A 21,927-nucleotide genomic window follows, 5' to 3' on the forward strand; every position below is an offset into this window, starting at 1 on the left:
GTTCCAGCTTCGTGTGTGTGTCTATTCTCTCCTAATTAAGGGTTGAGCTTCGGCTCTTTGGTCTCGCCTCTCACCTGTTAATCAACTGAAGTCATGAACCTATTGGGCTCTTATCATATCTACTTTTGAAAATATGTATCGAGTCTGCCTCTGGCATCACAGCCTAATTCATTGTGTGTGCGTGTACTCACCTAGTTGTGAGTACAAACACACACACAGAACCTATGGGCCTCACGACTTAGTGGACAGCACTCTGGGGTCGTAGTCCTAAGGGTCCGGGTTCGATCCCCGGCAGAGGCAGAAACAGGTGTGTGAGTTTGTTTTTAGAAACGTAAACAATGGAGGCACGTGAGCTAAAATAGCATGGCGAGGCAGTAGAAATACTTGCTTCCCGTATCTGATGATATTACATTCAATCAGTTCTATTCAGTCAATGTATTCAGTTAAGTTCATATATTGTTACCTCCGGTCCATCCATTTATGTTAGGCCTTAACGTTAGATTTAGTTCCTTCAAATATCATAATGCGTAATATTACTTTAGACGAGGTATCTGCCTTAGTCTATAGCTTTACATACAAATCTATATTATTGCAGTCAAAATATTTGAATCCCGTCATAACTTTAGTATATCATCAAGCGTGACACAGTTCGTGCCACACTTGAGACAATGGATGTGGAAACTTTTGCAATTATATTAACTTTAGACAGAACATCAGATGTTTTACGTACTTGAAAACGTATAATATTGTACGTATTAATGATTTAAAATTTTGACAATGTGTAAAATACTGTAATTAAACTTATGCATAACTATATACAATCACCAACCATAGGAGCTAACTAGGCCTAACCAAGGCGAAACTAGGTACTTAAAACATGTTTTAATAAATAAAGAATAAGCCTACCATGTACGTCCAAACGTCAATGTTCCTCAATGCATTGCTTGGTCAAGTTTAGTACATACTATACCTTGGATTATATTTATATGTAATGGGTCAGAATGTGACCTCGACTATACTGATGCAAGAAGTATTTTTGATACTTACTGACAAGCAGGCAACCCGTGTTGCAGCCAAGACAACCACCTGCAAAAGTGCTCTCATAAAGACGTAAGTCTCCACATTGGTCGAAGACACGGTGAGGAAGCTTACTATTAAGGAGAGGACAGCGCTCATCAGTACACATTTCCTTCGACCGATCCTACACCTTTGTAAAACAGATAATAGGCTTTTGAATTGATGATTTACTTGTATTAAGATATTTTGTACATGACTTACTTCTATTAGGCAATTAAATTTATTAGTAACTTGTACTAAGCTGCTGTATTTACGAATAATTTTAAATTCTAAAATAATAATGGGAACAACATTAATGAGATAAAGGGAACAACACTTACAATCACTTTGCTGCAACACTACAAATATATTTTGTTAATTATATATGTGCTGACAGACATGTTTTAACAAAAGTTTTAAAATACAAATAATCTCTCAAAATAATTAATGATCCTGAATCTCGCATAATTGTTCAGAGTGCTTTGTGGTTTAAAATTTCCAGCCAATCCAACAAAACTGTCTGAAATATTTTAATGCACAGTATTAAAGCAAGAAAACTTACATCAGTAGAACAAAATGTGAACATTGTTGACTGAAACAGTTCATATGTGTAAGTCTGATCAAACATACTTGCTATAAGTACTATCAATATTGGAGAATGGACTGTGAAATTATGAATTAGGAAAATTGATAATTAAGTTATTGTGTGTTTATTGGGACTAAGCATTTGCCTGCAGGTTGCATGAAAAAAAATACTGAACTAAATAAACCGATTTAAACAATGAAAACAGTATTGTTGACTTGCGGTAACAATTAATGTCTTTTGGATGTTGTGTCTTGTAAGAGACGAATCCTGTTTATGAATGTTCACAAAGTTACGTAACACGTAAATTATGTTCCTGTAGGTAATGTTCCCTGAGTTATGTTTCCTATAAGGTATGTTACCTGTATGTTATATTCGTGTAAGTTATGTTCCCTGTAACTTATGTTACCTGTAACTTATATTACCTGTAAGTTTTGTTATCTGTAACTTATGTTAACTGTATGTTATATTCAATACAAGTTAGGGTCCTTGTAAGTTATGTTACCTGTACGTTATATTCCATGTAAATTATGTTCCCTGTATATTATGTTACCTGTAAGTTATGTTACCTGTAAGTTATGTTACCTGTAAGTTATGTTACCTGTAAGTTATGTTAACTGTAAGTTATGTTACCTGTAAGTTATGTTCCCTGTATATTATGTTACCTGTAAGTTATGTTACCTGTAAGTTATGTTACCTGTAAGTTATGTTACCTGTAAGTTATATTACCTGGATCTTATGTTACCTGTACGTTATATTCCACGTAAATTTTGTTCTCGGTATGTTATGTTCCCAATAAGTTATGTTCCCTATAAGTTGTATTCCATGTAAGTTATGTTACCTGTAAGTTATATTACATGTAAGTTATGTTCCCTATAAGTTGTATTCCATGTAAGTTATGTTACCTATAAGTTGTATTCCATGTAAGTTATGTTCCCTGTAAGTTATATTACATGTAAGTTATGTTACCTGTAAGCTATGTTCCCTATAAGTTTTATTCCATGTAAGTTATGTTCCATGTAAGTTATGTTCCATGTAAGTTATATCATATTATATGTAAGTTATATAAAGTAAGTTATATAGTTCCATGTAAGTTATAAAAGCTTACTAGTGGCTTTACAAGAGTGTAAATACTGTACTATCCAATGTATTCTCACAAACCCAATGTACCTTTTTGTATATAAATAAATAAATAAATAAATAAATAAATATTCCATGCAAGTTATGTCACATTTAAGTTATTCTCTCTATAAGTTATATTCCATGTAAGTTATGCTCCCTATAAGTTATGTTCATTGTAAGTTATGTTCCCTGAAGGTTATGTCCCCTGAAAGTTATATTCCCTGTAAGTTATGTTACATGTAAGTTGAATTCCTTGTAAGTTATACTCCCTGTAAGTTATGTTACTGTAATTTATGTATCCTTTAAGTTATATTCCTGTAGGTTATGTATCCTGTAAGTTATGATCCCTGTAAGTTATGAACCAGGTAATTTATGTCCCTGATTTTTTATTGTTGCCGCCGAAGGCGGCTAGTTTATTGTGCACCCCATACTCATCCTGTGAGCGGTAGCGCAAAAGCATTACAGAGGGCAAAAAGGTCTTTATCAGACTTCATCTTAGATTATTACATAAACAATTTCTTCAATCCTTCACACCTTATAGTTACAATGTCAGCTAGTTACAGAGAAAGTGCTATTACAAGAGCTACATATTTACAGTAAGTCATCATACATTAATGTAGGTCTTATCGCTAATACATAATAGTTTGGCCAATGGGGATATTACAGAGTCATAGGGGAGCTTCTGTTTATTATTAGTCCTCACAATACACTACTTGTTTCTGAATCTCATATGTCGTTCATCTACTGGAAGCGAAATGTGGGTACAGTGCAAGGATTTCAGGTACTTTATCCATGGTAATAAGATAGGTTGCCATATCATACAGAGTGAGCTTAGATTTATCTCTAAATGGCTCAATTTTACTACAATCCAAGATATAGTGTTCGAGTGTGTGTCCCTGTCTATGTCCACACACTTTACACTTTACTTCATCTAGATCCCTATACAAGCCGAACTGCCAGAGATACTTTTAGCCAAGTCTTATACGAGCTGTGACAACATCTGTTAGTCTACTGACTTTGTTACTTGCCCCATACACATGTTTTACTTCACACATTTCTTTGTGATGAACAATGGACCTGCTAGTTCTAGTTTGCACTGTTCTACTTTCTTCAAATCCATCCAAAAGTTCTCGTCTAATGACACTTTTAAGGGACCTATTTGATAACTCAAGATTCCGTTCAATACTGTCTTTATTTACTGCAGCCTTAGCAAGGGCGTCAACTTTGTCATGTTCCTGCATGCCAATGTGAGAAGGAATCCACAACATTTTTATATATACCCTCTTGTTAAGTATTCTTATATATCTACGTCTAGCTTCCAAGACAAGCACGTAATTACTTGACTGCAAACTGTTTATTGCTCGTAGTGAGGAAAGGGAGTCAGAAATAATTAAGCTGTCTACTTCAGTGTTGTCAATAATTTCGAGTGCTACCAGTATCGCTACCAACTCGGCTTGCATTGTGGACGCCCAGTTACTAATTCGGATATTTCTTTGAATTGTGCTGCCATCGGGCTGATGAGCAATAACAGCACTTCCAGCCCTCCCTGTAGCTGTATTGAGTGATCCGTCAGTTTATGTTCCTGTAAGTTATGTTCCTGTAAGTTATGTTCCCTGTAAGGTATGTATCCAGCAGGTAATGCTCCTTGTAAGTTATGTTCCTGAAAGTTATGTTTCTTGTAAGGTATATTCCCTGTAAGGTATGTATCATGTAGGTAATAATCCTTGTAAGTTATGTTTCTGTAAGTTATGTTCCTGAAGGTTGTGTATCCTTTAAGTTACGTTCGTGTAAGTTACGTTCCTGTAAGTAATGTTCCTGTAAGTTGGGCATCCTTTAAGTTACGTTCCGGTAAGTTATGTTCCTGTAAGTTACGTTCCTGTAAGTTGGGCATCCTTTAAGTTACGTTCCTGCAAGTTACGTTCCAGTAAGTTATGTTCCTGTAAGTTATGTATACTGTAGGTAATACTCCTTGTAAGTTATGTTCCCTGTAAGGTATGTATCCAGCAGGTAATGCTCCTTGTAAGTTATGTTCCTGAAAGTTATGTTTCTTGTAAGGTATATTCCCTGTAAGGTATGTATCATGTAGGTAATAATCCTTGTAAGTTATGTTTCTGTAAGTTATGTTCCTGAAGGTTGTGTATCCTTTAAGTTACGTTCGTGTAAGTTACGTTCCTGTAAGTAATGTTCCTGTAAGTTGGGCATCCTTTAAGTTACGTTCCGGTAAGTTATGTTCCTGTAAGTTACGTTCCTGTAAGTTGGGCATCCTTTAAGTTACGTTCCTGCAAGTTACGTTCCAGTAAGTTATGTTCCTGTAAGTTATGTATACTGTAGGTAATACTCCTTGCAAGTTATGTTCCATGTAAGTTTTCTTCCTGTAAGTTATGTATCCTGTAAGTTAAAGTAGCTGTGATAGATGATCTATCGCTATCCAGCAAAAACATGCAGCCGTGAATGGACCTTGATCTGCTGCTATTTGATCTTCACTGAATTCTTGTTTTGAATAATTTGCCTCACTGTATAGCGCCCTGACAACCTGTCATCCAAATATGATAGAATCTATAGCCGCTATAGATAGAGTGTACAAAATATTAACTGTTACACACACACAAAATCCACGTTTTGTAACATTTATTTTGTAGAGGGCACGAGAAATTTGGCCACAACCAAACCTAACTTTTTCTAGTAATGTACATATGTGTACTAAACTAGGCCTAAGATTGTGTTCAACCTAGTATTGCTTATCAAGGCCTAGGACAGTCTAGGCTGTTTCAGTTTTTGTTATGTCATTTAGGATTCCAATTTTACATAATGTGAACTTTTTCTGAGTACAACAGTTTATATTTCGTATATTCCATCCGCAGTAGCTATAGATACTATAATTTCTGGAGGATGGCGTTGTGAAACAGTAACCTAATGGACAGTGTAAAATTATTTTCCTCCTTCTATTAATTTTGTTTGTGACTATTAGTTTATTCGTCTTTTGTTCACAATCTCAGGAATTTATTTAATGAAAGCAGAAAATCGGCCATTAGCCAAGGTATCAGCAAGCGGTGAGCCATATGGCTGGAGCACCACCAGTTACTGGCTGAAGTGTCACGAGCACTGAGCCATATGGCTGGAGCCCCCACCAGTTATTGCCTGAAGCATCACGAGCACTAAGCCATATGGCTGGAGCACCACCAGTTATTGGCTGAAGCATCACGAGCACTGAGCCATATGGCCAGAGCACCACCAGTTACTGGCTGAAGCATCACGAGCACTGAGCCATATGGCTGGAGCACCACCAGTTACTGGCTGAAGCATCACGAGCACTGAGCCATATGGCCGGAGCACCACCAGTTACTGGCTGAAGCATCACGAGCACTGAGCCATATGGCTGGAGCACCACCAGTTACTGGCTGAAGCATCACGAGCACTGAGCCATATGGCCGGAGCACCACCAGTTACTGGCTGAAGCATCACGAGCACTGAGCCATATGGCCGGAGCACCACCAGTTACTGGCTGAAGTATCACGAGCACTGAGCCATATGGCTGGAGCACCACCAGTTACTGGCTGAAGTATCACGAGCACTGAGCCATATGGCTGGAGCACCACCAGTTACTGGCTGAAGCATCACGAGCACTGAGCCATATGGCTGGAGCACCACCAGTTACTGGCTGAAGCATCACGAGCACTGAGCCATATGGCTGGAGCACCACCAGTTACTGGCTGAAGCATCACGAGCACTGAGCCATATGGCTGGAGCACCACCAGTTACTGGCTGAAGCATCACGAGCACTGAGCCATATGGCTGGAGCACCACCAGTTACTGGCTGAAGCATCACGAGCACTGAGCCATATGGCTGGAGCACCACCAGTTACTGGCTGAAGTATCACGATGTGTCGCGTATACGTCAACAGAAACTTGATGGACGCGACGCAGCCGAATATCAGCAGTAGCAATTGCATAAATATTTAAATAAATGTGTCTGGATCTTAACTATGATTTGAGAAATTCCTTTTCAAAGAGATGAGTTACCTACGTTGGTCTCACAGTAAAAGTATTATGCTGAATTTATATAAAAAAAGAAGAAGTCATTTTAGCATCAATGTTGGGCAAACAGTGCATTGTTCAAGCTACTTAGCAACAAAAAGATAAAAAAGCCAAAGATGCAATGAGAGAACCATTGAAAGCTTTTCTCATACAAATTACCATTAATTAGTCCTACTATCCAAAATCCTACACTTAAAAGATGTGTTATGGATCATAGTCAAATAAATTTCCTTCAACAAAAAACTTAGTTCAGATGTACAGCATACAGAAAGTTTAGTTTAGTCCAAGACTACAATACTAACTATATTTGGTGGTGGGTCAGTAAGCTAGCTTGTGGCACGGTTTAAGAACAATCCAAAGGTTGATAGGTGTAAAGCCCAACACCAAAAACTTAGTTAACTTACATATCAAACATATGACCATAGATGATACTGCCAAGAAGGGTGGTGAGTTGGCTTGCTGCTTGAGGGGTAGAGTACAGAGGTCTCCGATCACAAACCTGGTCCCACTGATATACAACTCGTTTAGTCTCGGTTATAATCCTTGTAATAAATGTATTCCTAATATCCTTGACATTCTTATGTTGTCTCATTCTGACGCGTGGGTCATCTTAGCCTCTAAATTAACAACAGTACTTTATTCAACAACTTCAGTGATTAATGTAAATAATATTTCAAGCTAACACCAAGTCAGCAAGCTGATGGGTTTACTACTATCAACCCGCTCATTCGAATGGAACACTGCATTTGGACGTCAAAATCCCAAACGGACAAATAAAAGGGTGCTAAAAATCATAGCGACTCACAAACATTATCCAGAGACATTTCAGTAGCCATACACAGACTCAGACTTGGTTACAAGTGCTGCTGGGAGGTATAATAAACCCAATTGTTAAAGAGTATCATATTTGTGGTACAAATGCAGAGGCGCCTCTATTGCATTACTTATTGGAATGTAAAGCAACTCATCTACTCAGACCCCAACCCACACACATTAAATTATGAAATTAAAAAATCCAATTTTGGATGTCAACCGACCAACTCACACTAAACATAGAAAAGACCTACTACATCATATTTGGAAGCAAATCAACAAATGCAATTCAGCTTCAGATAGACAATGTTAACATCAGCAATGAAAATGATGGAAAGTTCCTTGCCCTATACATAGACAAGAGATTTAACTTCAGCACCCACATACAACACATAACCAAGAAAGTCTCAAAAAACGGTTGGAGTTTTCTTTAAAATCAGATATTATGTTCCAAACTCTGCTCTCCTCTCACTATACTATGCGCTAATCTAGCCCTATCTTACATATGTTATCTGCATGTTTGCACCCACTGCAAACTACCTCAAGCCAATCATCACTCAGCAAAAATCTTCTATCAGAACAATAACAAACTGTGCTCTCAGACAACACTCAGCGTCCCCGTGTTTAAATCCCTAAACATGATAAACATAAAATCCCTCCACACATTCTCTTGTGCCATTTACATTTACAAAACCCTGTTCTTAAATGCAAACCCTGTTCTGAAACTCTTCCTAGACAGATGTAATAAAACCCATAATCACCACACCTGAAATAAATATCTCTTTGATGTCCCTACAGTCAAACTTAATCTGTGTAAACACTATGCAAATAAAGGGACCTAGTCTATGGAACTCATTCATTAACGGACTGAAAAGCTGCCCAACTTTTGTTGGACAACTCCGCCTAGGGGGGTCCCGAGTACCATATTCATTGTTCTTGAGACTGCTCCATTGAAGCAAACCTTGGCTTTCCTCCCTGTGAGGTAGTCTTCAACCCATTTCATGAGTCTCCCCTTGACACCCATGTATGCAAGCTTGTCCAGGATCGCAATCCCCTGCGCTTTGTCGAAGGTTCCTTTGATATCAACAAATACAGAGTACTTAGCTGTGGCATTAGCCAAGTAATTAACCATACGATTTGTTGTGCTCTGTCCTATAACAAATCCCTTGACCCCCCTTCCCTAGCCTGCCTATTTTGTGCAACAGTCGGTTTAGGATGATCCTTTCAAGCATCTTGCAAGTGCATGACATGAGACTGATAGGTCTGTAATTGCCAGGGTCATTGGGCTTCGGTACGGGAAAAATTATTGTGTGTTTCCATTGTGTGGGCATCACACCACTTAGGAATGACTTGTTAAATAGGTTGAGTAGTGGATTCCCAGTCACTTCACACAGAGCATTGAGTATGTCGTAGGTGACGCCGTCTTCACCAGGTGCAGTACTTTTACTCTTTTTCATAGCGCCCTTACTTCCTGGACAGTGATTGGTTGCCCATACTCATCATCGCTAGCCTGTGCTCTTGTTATCCTAAATCTTCTGTCATTATGTCGCAGGAGCTGTTCCCTGCTGATTTCTGCAGTGAGGGAGGAGAAGGATGCTGTATCACTTCACTTGTGAATTACTTCCTCAGCCTTACCCTTGGGGTCTTTGTGAGTCGCAAGCCGGGTTCTGCCCCCTTACCTATCTGAATTTTTGCCCACACTCGTCTTGCAGATGTTTCTCGTTCAATGGAGCTAGTAAAGTCAAGCCACTGTCTCTCCCGCTCTTTAATCTTCTCTTCCATGGCTACTTGACACACAGTTTTAAACAGCTCTTGGTTGCTTTCAGTTGGATGTCTCCGTTACTCTCTACTCATGCTCTTACATTTGCCTTGTGCATCTTTATGTAATTGTTCTCATACCATTGTATTTTCTTCCTCTGAAGGGTACTTCGCCCAGTCGTACGACACGGAACTCTGAGACAGCTCTCAATTAGGTTATAAAGGTTATCAACAATTGTATCAATATCTTCTGGGATTTGGTATTCCGTGAACCAGTCACTCATCCTGTTTATGAAGTGCGGCCTCATATCCGGTCCTAGTGATAACTTTTTTCTTTTATTTATCTCTTTCCTTCTCTTAATCATGTCGACGGTGGTAATCAGTGCCCAGTGGTCACTACATAGACTGTGTACTGGCATCCGTGTCCTGTGCATTCAGCAGAAGAGCATAGTCCAATCTTCCTCATCTGAAGTGGGTTGGCTGTTAATCTCTCAGGACCCTAAGATTTTCATTTCTTCTAACATGAGTAACAGTTTCCGTCCATTGACATTGGGCTGATGACAGTTGGCGCCAAAGTGTGGATGCCTGACATTAAGGTCACCGACCAGCAAGGTAGGTTCCTTGCTGGTCGGTTCAAGGTAGGTTCCTTCATTAACAAATTCAGGTAGTGTGTCAAGGTCAAGTTTATTCTTTGGCACATATAGGTTGATTATATGTAGGGCATTATTGTTTAAGTGTAGGGGTTACCCCCCAGTGATTCATATTCATTCCTTATGTGGAGGTCATCAATAATCTGTGCGGGAATGTTGTTATTTACTAAAGTGATGAGGCCCCGTTTCCTTTCCCTTAAGGGCAGGGAGTACTTGCGTACTTGCGCCCTTTCCCTTGTTCGCCTTCCCCTTCCTTGTTCATTCTTCCCCTCCCCCGTTGCCTCATCTCCCCTTCTTCCCCATGGAGCCTTAGGCGAGTCAAGTGTCCCTTCCCGTATCTTGGATAAGACAGGCTGGAACTTATTTCATCCAATTCTGTGAACACAGCTCGCTGTGGGCCAGGTCTGGTGTTTGTCGCCAACTACAAAGAGGCCTTGTTCCTTCGGGCTGCTGGGTACAGCTGACACGACTCTATGGGCATTTCATGTATCTTTCAAGCAGACCTGGAAGGTGATTGGCTGTAGATAGGTGCCAAGCCCTTACTGGCCCTTGAGAGCCAGACCTCAGGCCTAGTTTTTAAATGATTGGCAGTAGCCAAAATTAATGGGAGAAGCCCAGGCGCTGTATTAGTTGTAGGAGGAGCTATCCTTCCAATGGTAACCTTGCGAACAAATTTTAAGTTAGTGTGTCTTGGGGACAGGTCCAAGGGACCTGAGGGAGAGATCCATTCAACATCTGTGGCCGGTAATTGCAGGATAAAGTAAGGTGCTCTTGAGAACTCATGTTCCATCAGTGATATACCATTGCCTCGTAGGACTTAATTACAGCATGGATATAAATACGTGTCTTTTGTTAAATATAGTGCTGAGTAATGTATTTTGGTGTTTAGTTATTTTCACTCCCTTTTTTGTTTCTTATCTGAGTCGTTATATTTCTGGTGTACATGCTGTACTGGAAGTCCCCTATGTTCTCCTCCATTTAATGGCAATTAAAGTTGCTCTTGAATCTAAACAAGTAAAGTAAAGAATGTTCTATAAATTAATTCCCAAGCAGTATTGCCAAGATTCCTACGTCCTTCGAGTTCATAATTATTAATTTCTGTCCATCCTAGGAGATCAGTAATGCAGGCACATTCAGGTTTCAGGTTCAGGAAGGTGGTAGCAGCCGTAAGTTAAGTTTTTATTTAATTGAAATAAATAATATCTCTTTATTGTAGCTTCCACCATTTAATGTTTCAGTTTAACAGTTAGCTGGGAGGTCAGTGAGGATCACAGTGATCCTGACAGGATACTTCAACCAAAATGCTGGAGTACCCCAGGGCTCAGTTCTCTCAGTACAACGACCCTATATATACGCTACATAAATGACATTCCGAACCCAAGATACTGGACCTCTATGACCCTCTGTTATGATGACGACGTAATCCAACTGATCTCTTGATACTCGATTGACACCCTCACCCGCAAAGCACAGGAAGAAATACACAAAGTAACCTTCTGGGAAAATGACTGGCGGATAAAAACAAACCCTAACAAATCCAAAATCATCCACTTCTTCTATAACAAACGACAAGAGCCAGCCCCACTAAACCTTTACTCACAATCATCTGACCCAGCCAACATCTTGAGAGCAAACAACATCAGTCTTGGGCCTAACATTAGACCACAACTGCCGCTTACACACACACGTAACATCTAAAAAAGTCATATCCTCAAAAGCTTTAAAAACTCTTCCCCCTCAGACACGCCTCCCAAGCCACCCAACTCTACCTTTACAAGACACTCATTCTCCCACTCCTCACATACACACCCAGCCCACTATCACTCGCAAAACCAACAAATAAAAGAAACTCCAAGGCGCCCAGAACAGGGCCCCGAGATGGGTGTTCGACACTCACTGGCTGGACTTCACCACTAGTGAAGCTCTGCACGGATGGGCGAACACCCCGTCACTGAACATGGTCTGGGACACCATGGGGAAAAACAGATCACAAGAAGTCACACCTTTCACGACAACTACGACACTTTCCTCAGAAACACCCCTCAGTAGATCTAGAAATATGCACAACCTGTTTAACCTGATCTGCGACCCACCCCTTGCTCCTATATTCCAATGACACTCGCCTCCTCCAAAACCACTCCTCAAAATATCTAGCTCCTAACTACCCCAGACTCCTTAACTCTTCTCCCCCTCTTTAGTGGAGGGGGGGAAGGTGCTAGCTTCCGTTTAGCAGTGACTCTGACGGGGGAAGGGGGGGGGGAGGAGAAGGTGTTAACTCCCGTTTAGCAGTGACTCTGAGGGGGGGGAGGAGAAGGTGTTAACTCCCGTTTAGCAGTGACTCTGAGGGGGGGAGGAGAAGGTGTTAACTCCCGTTTAGCAGTGACTTTGAGGGTGGGGGGGACACGATGTTGACTAGTGGATCAAACCTCTGCTGGTGTGAGCCTCCAGGACTCACTCAGCTGAGGGCTGCTATCTCCGTGGGTGCGCTGAAAAGACGGAATGTTGTCACAAAATACCGACTCCTTGCTTCCATTGCTTAATACGGTCATAAAAACACGTAAACTCCATGCAGCTGGGTCTAGTCCTGGCACTTTATCTCAACCTAAAAACCCTTCCTCTCCCCCTCCCCCCCCCCCCACTAATTCTTCCCCCGTCCCCATTTACCCGCTCACCCCATGGGGTACCTTGTCCTATATTTAATTCGTATCGATTAAGGTAGAAATTGAGGTGTGGGTGGGTTCCCGGGAAGGGGAAGTGGTTGGAAGCCCTCAGGGATGGGGAAGTGGTGGTGGCTGGCTACACTGCTCGTGACCATGGCCCATGCCTGATTGCCCTCCTGACCCTGGGTTCTCCTATTCACTGATTGATCACTACACCAGACGGTTGCCGGTCTATTGTCCTGGTCTGGACCCTGGCTTGCTGCGGTACTGTCCACGGAGCCATTCCCGTCTCTGTTCACTGGTCCACCTGCGGCTTGATTCGGTGTTCCTCTCGAGCCCCGTCAATCAGGCCTCAAGGTGCAATATCTGTTCCACGTATGGTGGGGAGCTGCTTACAGTTGACACATTTAGGCATTACACCGCCACCCTCACCCGGTGTAAGCTTAGCCAGGCACTGCTTGGTGTCGTGAGAGCCACTGCAACACTCACACCTAGTTGGGCGATCACATTGCCACGTTCTGTGATCCCACCGTTGACAGTTGCCACATAAAGATGGGCTGCCAATATACCTCTCCACCTTGCACGCCATCATGCCTGATAATTTAATGACTGGGGGCAGGTCTCCCTTCCAAAGAGTTATTGTTTGATTTTTGGGCAGTCCTTCTGGTCCAGTGTTGCGCCTGACCCAGACAGTCTCTTCACAGTCCTCGAGATATTCCACTGCAACATGAATACTGTTGTCTTTGAGTATAATTTTAGTTGGTCTTGTCTGTGGGTTTGCTTCCAACAATTTAACATTCTTTCCTTGATACTCATGGCTGGTCTATATGAAGAGCTTCACTGGTTAAGAGGCGGGATCAAAGAGCTGAAGCCCAACCCCAGCAATCACAATTAGGTGTGTACAGGGTCGTTACCGTCCCGTCTTGAGATGAAGTGCCTGTCTTCACACTGTACACCTGTCACCCGGCCTGACACACCCACCGCGGTACACCTGTCACCCGGCCTGACACACCCACCGCGGTACACCTGTCACTCGGCCTGACACACACACACCCCGGTACAACTGTCACCCGTGCTGACACACACACACCCCTGTACACCTGTCACCCGGCCTGACACACCCACCGCGGTACACCTGTCACCCGGCCAGACACACCCACCGCGGTACACCTGTCACCCGGCCTGACACACCCACCGCGGTACACTTGTCACCCGTGCTGACACACACACACACACCCTGGTACACCTGTCACCCGGCCTGACACACCCACCGCGGTACACTTGTCACCCGTGCTGACACACACACACCCTGGTACACCTGTCACCCGTGCTGACACACACACACCCTGGTACACCTGTCACCCGTGCTGACACACACACACTCCGGTACACCTGTCACCCGTGCTGACACACACACACACACCCCGGTACACCTGTCTCCCGTGCTGACACACACACACCCCGGTACACCTGTCACCCGTCCTGACACACACACACACAGACGTGTACACAACTGTACGAACACACAGGTGTTGTCCCCCTCCCCCGGTACACTCAACCCGCATGGTAAACACTGACTTCTTAATCACGGTTCTTAGGATAGTATAGAGCTTAATCACGGCTCTTAGGATAGTACAGAGCTTAATCACGGCTCTTAGGATAGTACAGAGCTTAATCATGGCTCTTAGGACAGTACAGAGCTTAATCACGGCTCTTAGGATAGTACAGAGCTTACTCACGGCTCTTAGGATAGTATAGAGCTTAATCACGGCTCTTAGGATAGTATAGAGCTTATTCATGGCTCTTAGGATAGTATAGAGCTTAATCATGGCTCTTAGGATAGTACAGAGCTTAATTACAGCTCTTAGGATAGTATAGAGCTTAATCACGGCTCTTAGGATAGTATAGAGCTTAATCACGGCTCTTAGGATAGTACAGAGCTTATTCATGGCTCTTAGGATAGTACAGAGCTTAATCACGGCTCTTAGGATAGTATAGAGCTTAATCACGGCTCTTAGGATAGTATAGAGATTAATCACGGCTCTTAGGATAGTATAGAGCTTAATCACGGCTCTTAGGATAGTACAGAGCTTAATCACGGCTCTTAGGATAGTACAGAGCTTAATCATGGCTCTTAGGATAGTACAGAGATTAATCACGGCTCTTAGGATAGTACAGAGCTTAATCACGGCTCTTAGGATAGTACAGAGCTTAATCACGGCTCTTAGGATAGTACAGAGATTAATCACGGCTCTTAGGATAGTATAGAGCTTAATCACGGCTCTTAGGATAGTACAGAGATTAATCACGGCTCTTAGGATAGTACAGAGCTTAATCACGGCTCTTAGGATAGTACAGAGCTTAATCACGGCTCTTAGGATAGTACAGAGCTTAATCACGGCTCCTAGGATAGTATAGAGCTTAATCACGGCTCTTAGGATTAGTACAGAGCTTACTCACGGCTCTTAGGATTAGTACAGAGATTAATTAGTGGTCGCTAGAGCACTTCCCCGCTTTAGCGACGACGTCCGGAGTCGTTCATTAAAATATTTGTTAAAAATTTAAATTTTATCCGATCAATCTGGTAATGGTTTCAAAATGAGCGCCTTTAGATTGCACACAATTTAGCACTTTCGCACCTATATGTCGCTTGAGCACGACATATTTTTTTTTCTCTTGAATGCACCTCAAGCGGCATTTGAAAAAAATATTTCTATAAAATCCAATTCATATCCGATCGACTTGGGGATAGTATAAAAATGTTTGCCATTAAATTTTCGTTTTTCTTTAACAGCCTCATAGCCTATTTGGGAGAACGGCATCTACGTGGTAAGACCATTGTATTGTTGACACGACCAGTGTAATCGACGTAGTTTTTGATTTGGTGCCGGTCTAACGCATCCTTGTGTGACATTTTATACATATGTTCTTCTAGAACATTCTATTGCGAAGACATTGGTACAAAAATTAAGTACATACTACAAAAATTAAGGTCAGGACAGTGAAAAGAATTTACACTTTTCAATAGGTGTTTCGCCTATCTGCAGTCAGGTATGTGGTAGGAGGTAACACTTCAGCCACTTCCCACACTCTTGCGGGTGGGCCGCTACCATCATTCTACATTTATATGCATGTGTCCGTGTAGGGAATTTTATTGCGATCTCAGTGATACCAAATTTAACGCTGTAGGACAAGTGTGGAGTTGACAACCCTGAAGAGAATAGAAACATTTCGTCGCTGTTTGGGGCTCGTGGCTAGTGATCGACGTAGTTCTTTATTTGGTGCTGGTCTAATTCATGCTTTGGTGACATTATACTTGTGTTCTTCTATAACATTCTATTGCGAACACATTGGTACAAAAATGAAAAACGTACATCGATAATTAAGGTCAGGACAGTGAAAGAGTATACACATTTCAATAGGTGTTTCCCTGATCTGCTGTCAGGTGTGTGGTAAGAGATAACACTTCAGCCACTTCCCACACTCTTGAGAGTGGGTCGCGATCATGATTATACATTTATATGTATATGTCCGTGTAGGGAATTTTATTGCGGTCACAGTGATATCAAAATTAACGACATAGAACAATTCCGGGGTTGACAAACATGAAAAGATCATAAACATTTCAGCGCGGTTTGACGCTCCCGGCTAACGATCGCCATAGTTTTTTATTTGGTGCGGGTCTCATGTCGAGTTTGGTGAAATTTTACATATATATTCCTCTAGAGCATTCTCTTGTGAACAAATTGATACCAAATTTAAATACATACATGGAATATTAAGGTGAGCAGACCGAAAAGATTATAAACAATTTAGTGTCGCCGCTTGGTCGCCCAAAACGAACAGCCCACACCCAGAAAGTACACAGTTTACTCCAGGGAGCGCGAAGTGTTTAGTCCCACTCTCCTGAATCCTTGGCACTACTTCAAGGCCGCTGGCTTCTCCCGCTCACGTTACAGAAGTCTTTCAGAGTCCAATGTTCGCTATCCTGACACACTCACAGTAACCAGTGACTGTGTCCCGGTACTAGCAGGTGTCCTGGTGATGATATCCTGACACACTCACAGTAACCAGTGACTGTGTCCCGGTACTAGCAGGTGTCCTGGTGATGATATCCTGACACACTCACAGTAACCAGTGACTGTGTCCCGGTACTAGCAGGTGTCCTGGTGATGATATCCTGACACACTCACAGTAACCAGTGACTGTGTCCCAGTACTAGCAGGTGTCCCGGTGATGATATCCTGACACACTCACAGTAACCAGTGATTGTGTCCCGGTACTAGCAGGTGTCCCGGTGATGATATCCTGACACACTCACAGTAACCAGTGACTGTGTCCCGGTACTAGCAGGTGTCCCGGTGATGATATCCTGACACACTCACAGTACCCAGTGATTGTGTCCCGGTACTAGCAGGTGTCCTGGTGATGATATCCTGACACACTCACAGTAACCAGTGACTGTGTCCCGGTACTAGCAGGTGTCCCGGTGATGATATCCTGACACACTCACAGTAACCAGTGACTGTGTCCCGGTACTAGCAGGTGTCCCAGTGATGATATCCTGACACACTCACAGTAACCAGTGACTGTGTCCCGGTACTAGCAGGTGTCCTGGTGATGATATCCTGACACACTCACAGTAACCAGTGACTGTGTCCCGGTACTAGCAGGTGTCCCGGTGATGATATCCTGACACACTCACAGTAACCAGTGACTGTCCCAGTACTAGCAGGTGTCCCGGTGATGATATCCTGACACACTCACAGTAACCAGTGATTGTGTCCCGGTACTAGCAGGTGTCCCGGTGATGATATCCTGACACACTCACAGTAACCAGTGATTGTGTCCCGGTACTAGCAGGTGTCCTGGTGATGATATCCTGACACACTCACAGTAACCAGTGACTGTGTCCCGGTACTAGCAGGTGTCCCGGTGATGATATCCTGACACACTCACAGTAACCAGTGACTGTGTCCCGGTACTAGCAGGTGTCCCGGTGATGATATCCTGACACACTCACAGTAACCAGTGACTGTGTCCCGGTACTAGCAGGTGTCCTGGTGATGATATCCTGACACACTCACAGTAACCAGTGATTGTGACCCAGTACTAGCAGGTGTCCTGGTGATGATATCCTGACACACTCACAGTAACCAGTGACTGTGTCCCAGTACTAGCAGGTGTCCTGGTGATGATATCCTGACACACTCACAGTAACCAGTGACTGTGTCCCGGTACTAGCAGGTGTCCTGGTGATGATATCCTGACACACTCACAGTAACCAGTGATTGTGTCCCGGTACTAGCAGGTGTCCTAGTGATGATATCCTGACACACTCACAGTAACCAGTGACTGTGTCCCAGTACTAGCAGGTGTCCTGGTGATGATATCCTGACACACTCACAGTAACCAGTGACTGTGTCCCGGTACTAGCAGGTGTCCCGGTGATGATATCCTGACACACTCACAGTAACCAGTGACTGTGTCCCGGTACTAGCAGGTGTCCTGGTGATGATATCCTGACACACTCACAGTAACCAGTGACTGTGTCCCAGTACTAGCAGGTGTCCCGGTGATGATATCCTGACACACTCACAGTAACCAGTGATTGGGTCCTGATACTCGAGGGCCTCTAATCTGCTAACTTTTCTATGATGTTTACTGTCCAGGAAAACGCCTACATCCTCCCCCCCCCCAGAGGAGGCAATACCACCGTTATACAAATGTGGCCCCTGTGACAGTGGTGTCTCCTCAGAGGAGACAATGTGGGCCCTGTGACAGTGGTGTCTCCTCAGAGGAGACAATGTGGGCCCTGTGACAGTGGTGTCTCCTCAGAGGAGACAATGTGGGCCCTGTGACAGTGGTGTCTCCTCAGAGGAGACAATGTGGCCCCTGTGACAGTGGTGTCTCCTCAGAGGAGACAATGTGGCCCCTGTGACAGTGGTGTCTCCTCAGAGGAGACAATGTGGCCCCTGTGACAGTGGTGTCTCCTCAGAGGAGACAATGTGGGCCCTGTGACAGTGGTGTCTCCTCAGAGGAGACAATGTGGGCCCTGTGACAGTGGTGTCTCCTCAGAGGAGACAATGTGGGCCCTGTGACAGTGGTGTCTCCTCAGAGGAGACAATGTGGGCCCCTGTGACAGTGGTGTCTCCTCAGAGGAGACAATGTGGGCCCCTGTGACAGTGGTGTCTCCTCAGAGGAGACAATGTGGGCCCTGTGACAGTGGTGTCTCCTCAGAGGAGACAATGTGGGCCGCTGTGACAGTGGTGTCTCCTCAGAGGAGACAATGTGGGCCCTGTGACAGTGGTGTCTCCTCAGAGGAGACAATGTGGCCCCTGTGACAGTGGTGTCTCCTCAGAGGAGACAATGTGGGCCCTGTGACAGTGGTGTCTCCTCAGAGGAGACAATGTGGGCCCTGTGACAGTGGTGTCTCCTCAGAGGAGACAATGTGGCCCCCTGTGACAGTGGTGTCTCCTCAGAGGAGACAATGTGGGCCCTGTGACAGTGGTGTCTCCTCAGAGGAGACAATGTGGGCCCCTGTGACAGTGGTGTCTCCTCAGAGGAGACAATGTGGGCCCTGTGACAGTGGTGTCTCCTCAGAGGAGACAATGTGGGCCCTGTGACAGTGGTGTCTCCTCAGAGGAGACAATGTGGCCCCTGTGACAGTGGTGTCTCCTCAGAGGAGACAATGTGGGCCCTGTGACAGTGGTGTCTCCTCAGAGGAGACAATGTGGCCCCTGTGACAGTGGTGTCTCCTCAGAGGAGACAATGTGGCCCCCTGTGACAGTGGTGTCTCCTCAGAGGAGACAATGTGGGCCCTGTGACAGTGGTGTCTCCTCAGAGGAGACAATGTGGGCCCTGTGACAGTGGTGTCTCCTCAGAGGAGACAATGTGGGCCCCTGTGACAGTGGTGTCTCCTCAGAGGAGACAATGTGGCCCCTGTGACAGTGGTGTCTCCTCAGAGGCAATGTGGGGCCCCTGTGACAGTGGTGTCTCCTCAGAGGAAACAATGTGGGGCCCCTGTGACAGTGGTGTCTCCTCAGAGGAGACACCACTGTTTATACTTACCATTCAACACTACCCTTCACCACCTCTTCTACCCTTCACCACCTTCAATTTACCACCTTCCCTACCATTAACCGCCTTCCCTACCCTTCACCCACCTTCCTTACCCTTCACCACCTTCCTTACCCTTCACCCACCTTCCCTATCCTTCATCACCTTCCCTACCCTTCACCACCTTCCCTACCCTTCACCACCTTCCCTACCCTTCACCACCTTCCCTACCCTTCACCACCTTCCCTACGCTTGAACACCTTCCCTATCCTTCAACACCTTCCCTACGCTTGAACACCTTCCCTATCCTTCAACACCTTCCCTACCCTTCACCACCTTCCCTACCCTTCACCACCTTCCCTACCCTCACCACCTTCCCTACCCTTCACCACCTTCCCTACCCTTCACCACCTTCCCTACGCTTGAACACCTTCCCTACCCTTCACCATCTTCCCTACCCTTCACCACCTTCCCTACCCTTCACCACCTTCCCTACCCTTCACCACCTTCCCTACCCTTCACCACCTTCCCTACCCTTCATCACCTTCCCTATCCTTCAACACCTTCCCTACCCTTCACCACCTGCCCTACCCTTCACCACCTTCCTTACCCTTCACCACCTTCCCTACCCTTCACCACCTTCCCTACCCTTCACCACCTTCCCTACGCTTGAACACCTTCCCTATCCTTCAACACCTTCCCTACCCTTCACCACCTTCCCTACCCTTCACCACCTTCCCTACCCTTCAACACCTTCCCTACCCTTCACCACCTTCCCTGCCCTTCACCACCTTCCCTACCCTTCACCCAACCCGTTCTCGTTATAGCACGTCACATTCTGACGTATACTTTACCTAAGGACAAAAACTGATGTACAAGAAGATTGTTGCGGCTCGCGAAACTGAGGTGATGTCCCGTTTTCTGTTCTTGGTGATGTTTGGTGAGATGTGGATGTGAGTGTTGGCGGCAGGGCAGCAATGGCCTTATTCTGTATATTTATAGTGGGCCTTAAAGTGGGTGGGCCGACAAGCAGCTCCACATCTCACCAAACATCACCGGGTGACGACCACCCTGGAAATTACACTTGTTGGTGTTCTCATTGATAACAAGCTGATTTTTTTCCAGTGCCTTATTCAAAAGAAAAAGTTTTTATAACAGTTGGCATTCTTTCTAAAATCAGATATTATGTACCTCGCCCTGCCTTGGTAACGCTCTATTACTCTCTCAGCTATCCTTATCTCAACTATGGTATATGTGCTTGGGGTTCTATTACCCAAAATTATCTTCGTCCTCTAATTACTCCATATATATTAGCTATTAGAACAATAACAAACTCTGGCTCTAGACAGCACCCGGACATTTATTTAAATGTTTAATTTGTTAGATATTATGTCACTGCACATCCTCTCATGTGTACTCTATATATATTAAACTCTGAACTGTAATGCCAATCCTGACCTTAAACGCTTCCTAAAGGGTTGTAACAGAACTCTTGGGGGCACCACACTAGAAACAAATATCTATTTCATAATTCAAGATTGAGACTTAACTAAACTAGAAACGCTATGCAAATCAAGGGACCCAGAATGTGGAATGACCTTTCCAATCACGTCAAAGACTGTCCATTTCTCAACCAGTTTAAGAGAAGCACTAAGTACTACCTAATCGACTCCATGTAACATTCCTTACCTCCTAAATGTCAACCACTGTCTCCCTATTATCAAACATCATTAATGACTAACTTGTAAAACTGCTAATAACTGACATGTATAAACTTAAGAAAATTGTAGTCCGTCAGTTTATTTACTCAAAATTACTATCCGCTCGTCAGTTGCAATTGTTGTTGTTAATTCGACATGTAATTATGGTAATTCTTTCTTCTACTTCAGTTCACTTCATGCTTTTGATCTCATTTAGTCTTAAGTCTTAGTTTTTAAGTGTTTTTCCCACATCTTGTATGAAACGGTGTGCATATTAGTGGCAACCAGGCTGTGACTCATACGTCAGGCTGCGAGCAGCCGTGTCCAACAGCCTGGTTGATCAGTCCAGCAACCAGGAGGCCTGGTCGACGACCTGGCCTCGGGGACGCTAAGCCCCGGAAGCACCTCAAGGTAACCTCAAGGTATGTTACCAGACTAGTCCAAGAACTGAGATATGAGCTACGAGGAAAGGCTACAGGAGCTACACCTCA

Source organism: Procambarus clarkii, chromosome 46 (genome assembly GCF_040958095.1).
Source record: "Procambarus clarkii isolate CNS0578487 chromosome 46, FALCON_Pclarkii_2.0, whole genome shotgun sequence".
NCBI classification, from domain to species: domain Eukaryota; kingdom Metazoa; phylum Arthropoda; class Malacostraca; order Decapoda; family Cambaridae; genus Procambarus; species Procambarus clarkii.